At 46.6% G+C, this 6000-nt stretch overlaps 1 protein-coding gene across 1 annotated transcript in view; it reads right to left on the bottom strand.

Annotated features, from left to right (window-relative positions):
- Window positions 1–805: 805 nt before the first annotated feature.
- Window positions 806–6000, bottom strand: part of LOC102561714 (uncharacterized) — a 117358-nt gene continuing 112163 nt past the window's right edge. The window contains exon 35 of the mRNA XM_059719663.1: window positions 806–966. The gene's annotated coding sequence lies outside the window, so the exon portion shown is untranslated. The remainder of the gene's footprint in view (window positions 967–6000) is intronic.

Genomic DNA, 6000 nt, shown 5'->3' with positions numbered 1-6000 from the left:
AATATCTTCTGAGTCACTTTATGTAGGAAGATTTCACCCCAAAATAGCAGGGCCTGGTATTGCCCTGGAAAGGCTGTGGGGATTGGTATCTGGGACACAAAAACTGCCAATAGCAAGCACAAGGGCATATACCTGCAGATGAGCCAGGCTTTAGGTGCCCTAAATACAGTGTCATCTGAACAGCCATCAGCCTAATGAGGTGGCACCTTTCACAGGGGTATGCTGATGACAGGTCCCTTGTCACTCATGCTCCAGCATCCTTCAAGCCTTTCTGTCTTGTTACTTTGGTAATGGATGACAATCCGCTGGCATGTCAGAGCTCTACACCCATTCATTCACCATGACATCTGCATGCTCAGCACTGGAGAAATGCACTAACGAATCAATACCTTCGTTTGTCTTTGCATCCTACCAGGACCTGTGTTTCCATACCTGAAAGCTTATTCAGCAATTGTTCAGGAGATACTCCTTACCTTGATTAGACAGTGGGGAAGAAGGGCTCTATCCTTTCTCTAATTATGTACCAGGCCTGAATGTCCCTGCAGATCTCAAAGAACTGGTGCACGCTGCTGAAAATTCATTTTCAGGAGAATAAATGTAGTCATTGGTCTGTCGCACATGAAAATGGTTCATCCTGAATAAGGTAATCTATGCATAAAGCTTTCTGTGCCTCCTCTGATGCATAAAAGACGACACATTTCACTCAAGTGAATGGGTGTTCAGCTTACTCACCACTTTGCCAAAGATGCTCATCACACTGCAGGACTGGGTCCTCTAGTACAAAGCACATGCTTTTAGCTCTTTGGAGCTGTCAAACTGCTCCCATCTGTGAGTCTGCAGCTCCTTCTTCACAGTCTGTACAACTGTATCCATGGTTGAGGTTGTATTTAGATGGAGAAAGCTTGGCTGCAAATTCACTCTGCTGTCTCACAGAGCAATACCCAGAAAGAGGCACTTGGCTTTCATCTGAAAGGATAAATACATATTTCAAACATCGTATGTGGTACAATGAAGAAGAGAGGAGATGCTTTCATTTGCTTGAATATAGCAGATACAGAAAAAAGTTTTCAGTTCTGAGCACTAGCAAAACCTCCCAGGCCACGTAGAAGGTAGAGTACATTGCACACAGTTAACCACCCCAAGCCAAAGGGAATCTATGCTGGTTCATAATTCACAAACCAAGGGCCCAGATGGATACATGCAAGGAATAAATGTGAAGGAGACTTATACTATGCTGTATCTTACACCTTCTTATGGCCCCATGGCAGATGTATCGCACCACTTTAGATACTGGTTCAGTCTCTCAGGCTCTTTTGGGTCCTGATCTTTCTCTTACTGCAGTTAATGGAGGTTTTGCCACTTAATCCACAGGGACTAGCACCATAGGCCAGGATTCCCAGAAAAGCCTAAGGGTTACAAGTGTCTAACACTCAATGGAAGCTGGAAAAACTCTTGGGCTCCTTGAAAATCCTAGCATGAGCTTTTGACTGTCTTGTACCCCTGTAAAAAGCTGTAACTCCCTGCTTTGCACACTCTGCCTCTGAATTAATGCCTCAGAACAATTTCCCAAATTATTTAGTTGGTCTAATAAAAGATACCGCATTTACCCAAATAATCATGATTCAATAGACATTTGCACCTTGCTGGGCGCTCTCCTGTGCTCGGTGTACTTTTTCTGAGCAGAGTTGCTGTTAACTTTAAGAAGTATATGAACGAATAAAACCCAGCAGGACACAAACCCCCTGGCAGAGCTTTCTGCCAGATGCCGCAGAGGAAGAAAGCTACTACAGGGATCAAGGTTTGCAGAGAAAACAAAGCAAGATCACTGCTGTCTTTCTATTGAGAGAGATTAGAGAGCAATGGCAGCGCTGCTGGGGCTTCAGGAGGTGATGCTCTTCCCTCCGTCACTGCTGCAGTCCACCCCCAATACCCGAGGCTGGAGGCTGCATCCAGAAGATGCTGTTAGATGTGCTTTCTCTGGAATCAGTGGTGAATCCAAAATCTTCTTCTACCTTACTAGTCACTAAAAGTCCCCGAGCTGCACACATTGTCTCCCTGCATTAGTTCCATGATCTGGCTTTTTGTCATTTTGCATTCATAGCTGTGGCATGGAAGAGCCTCAGTCAGGGACCCTGAGGCTTTATGAATGCGCACAAGCAGCTTTTGGGGGGGAAGAACTTGCAACTGCGTATTTGTGCAGTGCCTGACAGGGCTTTCTGTGCACACCCACAGTACCAATATCTAACTGAACATAGCGACTACACCGGCCTGAGATCCAGGAGACCAGCGCTGGCACAGCTTTACCGGACCACGTTTAGCAAGTCACTGGTCCTCTCTGTGCCCTGCTTCCCCCATCCATATAACAGTGCTAATGGCACTGGCTTTCTTTGTAATGTGCTTTCAGATCTATCCAGGAAAACTGCTGTGTAAGAGCTAGGTATTGTTGACATTCATTCTTCTGAGTAGGCCCATTATCGGTGTGATTAATTTCTCTCTGCCTACATAACTTTCTTCAGTAAGTAGGTTGTAATGGGTATAATATTATTCACCTCATTTGCAAGAACTGCTGAGTACTGTGCCTTTGCATTTTAAACCAGCTATCACAATCCAATCCCAGCAACAACTGCTTTTCACTGGTAGCTGAGGTCATTCAGCCTGTCACATTTGTTGCAATGCTCGTGGGGAATGCTTTGCAATCAAAGGCATTGCTAGGATATTGGTTAGGATTCATAACTAAGAAAAGAAAGATTGTACAAGGCAGTATCACTGCAACCACACTTGGCAAAAAAAACACCTTTGAACATTAAAGCAAAACATGACCTCCAAAAGAGCACAATAGGAGTCCCTACTAGGCAACAAGATCAAAGGTATCAGTGCTAATGCACAGCTCCCATCACTTTTACTGGAGCCTAGTTTCCCCCCCTCAAGTCAATCTGCTCCCATTGTGTCTGTGTTACTAGCATCATTTCTAATAGCCTCCATCCTTTGGGTTTCCCATCAGGATCCTCTTCCTGATCTCTTCTAACCTCACCTTGTTAAGATGGCAGGATCAAGACTCTTTGCTCTTTTAAAAGTTCCTGTGTAAGAAATATTCAGCTGGTGCACAATTCTCCCTGCTCTCCAACAAACCAAGGCACCAGCACATTTCCATCGGTGCTCCTCCAGATACTTCATGAAGGATGAAAAATATTATTGTTTCCTTTCCTACGCATGAGGATGAGGCACTGGCAAATTTAAAACACCTCACTCAAAGCTATACAGGTCAGTGGCAATATGGGGAAGAGACCATGTCCCCTGGTTCCCACGTCCCTGCTCTAACTTCTAGACAGCCCTGCCTCCCTGGTAAAAGTCAAGTACTGGTAGACTAGAAAACAAAAGGTGGCATGAGTTTCAAGTGTGGGAGCATGGAGCAGAGCAGGTGACAAATGCAGAGAAGGGAGGAAGGGCCAGGATCAAAGGAGTAGATGAGAGAGGGAGCGTTGTGACATGTTGAGACATCATGCTAATACCTGAAGATGGCTCCAGCCCAGACCCTGCATCTAGAGTCCCTTGAGTCCCAGAGTGCTCAGAATCCAGATGGGGTCTGGAATAAGTGGCTTTACCCTATTGCTATCACTGGGGATTTGTTTTACACTGGGCGGTTGCTCAGAAAGAGCCGGATCCGTGTGCACAGGAGAGTAAAGACTTAGGGAGATCCTTCCTCCACCCCCCAACCTGAGTCCTTCAGAACTGAGCAAGCCTGGCATGTATCCACGGGAGGGCAGCACCGAGCAGCACAAAGGACTCAGCAGCACTACAGAGCAGGACGTGCACTGGGTTCGTGGGACAAAAGAAGTGTTGCGAGAGCAGGAGGGAGGGAAACAAAGCAGTTTTAGAGGGGCAGTGGCTTCTGGTCTGACTTGAGCAAGACAGGCTGGCAGTGATGGTACAGAATCACAGAAAGCGTGGGTGGGAAGGGACCTCAGGAGGTCACATCTAGTCCAACCCCCTGCTCAAAGCAGGGCCAGCCCCAACGACATCATCCCAGCCAAGGCTTTGTCTAGCCATGTCTTAAAAACCTCCAAGGATAGAGAGTCTACAATATCTCTGAGTAACCTGTTCCAGTGCTTTACTACCCTCCTAGTGAGAGTTTTTCCTAATAACCAGTGCTTTCTGTAGTAGGGGGCCCAAAACTGGACACAGGACTCCAGATGTGGGCTCCCCAGTGCTGAATAGAGGGGAATAATTTCCTTCAATCTGCTGGTAACTTTCCTACTAATGCAGCCCAGGATACCATTAGCCTTCTTCTCAACAGGGGCACACTGCTGGCTCATATTCAGCTTATTGTTCACTGTAACCCCCAGGTCCTTCTCTGCAGAGCCACTGCTTAGCAAGTTGGTCCCCAGCCTGTACCAGTGCATGGGACTGTTCTGTCCTAAGTGCAGGACTTTGCACTTCTCCTTATTGAACCTCATGAGATTTCTTTTGGTCCAATCCTCCAATTTGTCTAGGTCTCTCTGAATCCTAGTCCTACCCTGCAGCGTGTCTGCTACTCCCCCCAGCTTCGTGTGATCCACAAACTTGCTGAGGATGCGCTCTCTGCAATCTTGCAGGTTGCTGATGAAGACATTGAACAAAACTGGCCCCAGGACTGGCCCCTGGGGCACTCCACTTGATACCGGCTGCCAACTGAATCAAGCCATTGATTACTACCCTCTGAGCCTGACAATCCAGCCAGTTTTCTGTCCATCTATAGTGCATTCATCCAGCCTGTACTTCCTCAGCTTCTTTGCGAGAACATCGTGGGAGACTATCAAAAGCCCTGCTGAAGTCAAGGATACGCTTAGGGGGTAGATTACTGAAAGCTTATGTCCACTTATGTACCCCTTAGAGGAGGGGGTAGATTACTGAAAGCTTATGTCCACTCTTAACAATTTAACAAGGTCACTTTGTCCTTGGCACTGGGCCAGACTCATTCACCGCTTGCAAAGGAAACTTTGGGCCACATGAAAGCAGACAGTCATCACGTATGACACACAGACATTTAGCCATGTGTGACCTGGCTCACTCTGATGAAACCCTTTGGTTCATCCAGGCTGTGTAAGGTGTGGGAATCAGTACAGCATTGTGGGTGCTGGATCCTGGAGAGAGTCTCCCCAAGTTGGGAAGCCCCATCTTTGGATAGCTGATGAGCAAACTCTTCCAGGTGAGGTCCAGCCAAGCTCCCCGCGGGCTCGGGACTGGCTCTTCCATTTACTTTGCTCCATCTTTTGCAAACACTCCCCTATCCTCCCTCCCATCCTTTAAAGTTTTCCTGTTTTTTCAAGCCAGCACCTGATGCTGGACTCCATCTCACCTTCCCTTCCTCATTACTCCCTCCTTCCCTCAACTCCCCTACCCTATTCCGCCTCCTTCCATCTCTCCCAGTATCACATCCTCAGTCATCTTCTTCCCCAAGCTGCCCCTTCCAGGCCCCTGCACTACAGCTAGTCTGAAGAGATACCCATTTGCATCTTCCTGGCTTTTAGTTGCATCCTTTTTATTTTTGCTGCACACCCTCATGGTCACTGTCACCTCATTATTGATGGGCACTTGCTTCTTGTTCAGGATATCTCTGCAAGGCACATATGTGAAGGGAGGATGTGGTATAAAAATAAACTCCATTGCATACAGTAACCAAACACGGTGAATCATCACTTTAAAAAAAAAGTTACAGACTACATAAAACACTGGCTTTGGCTATAATTAAACAACACGATGCTGTCAGAAGACTGAATCATTAACTGCTGATATCACTCAAGGTTCTTTGTGTCCCTGCTAGAAATTATCCAGTTATTTAAAGTAAAAAAAAAAACCAACCAATTTCTATGTGGCTGGATGAGCTGGAAAGCAGGGGAAATAGTTTAATGTCACCAATTGCAGATTAGTGGAACGTGATGATGTTAGCCGTTGTACAACCAGAAAACAGGATGGCCGGCTGCCTGACTCAGGTAATTGGTAGTAGGTGATGGAAGTCACCCA

The sequence above is a fragment of the Alligator mississippiensis genome, chromosome 16 (genome assembly GCF_030867095.1).
Source record: "Alligator mississippiensis isolate rAllMis1 chromosome 16, rAllMis1, whole genome shotgun sequence".
Lineage (NCBI taxonomy): Eukaryota > Metazoa > Chordata > Crocodylia > Alligatoridae > Alligator > Alligator mississippiensis.
This window is presented reverse-complemented; position numbering and strand designations above follow the sequence as displayed.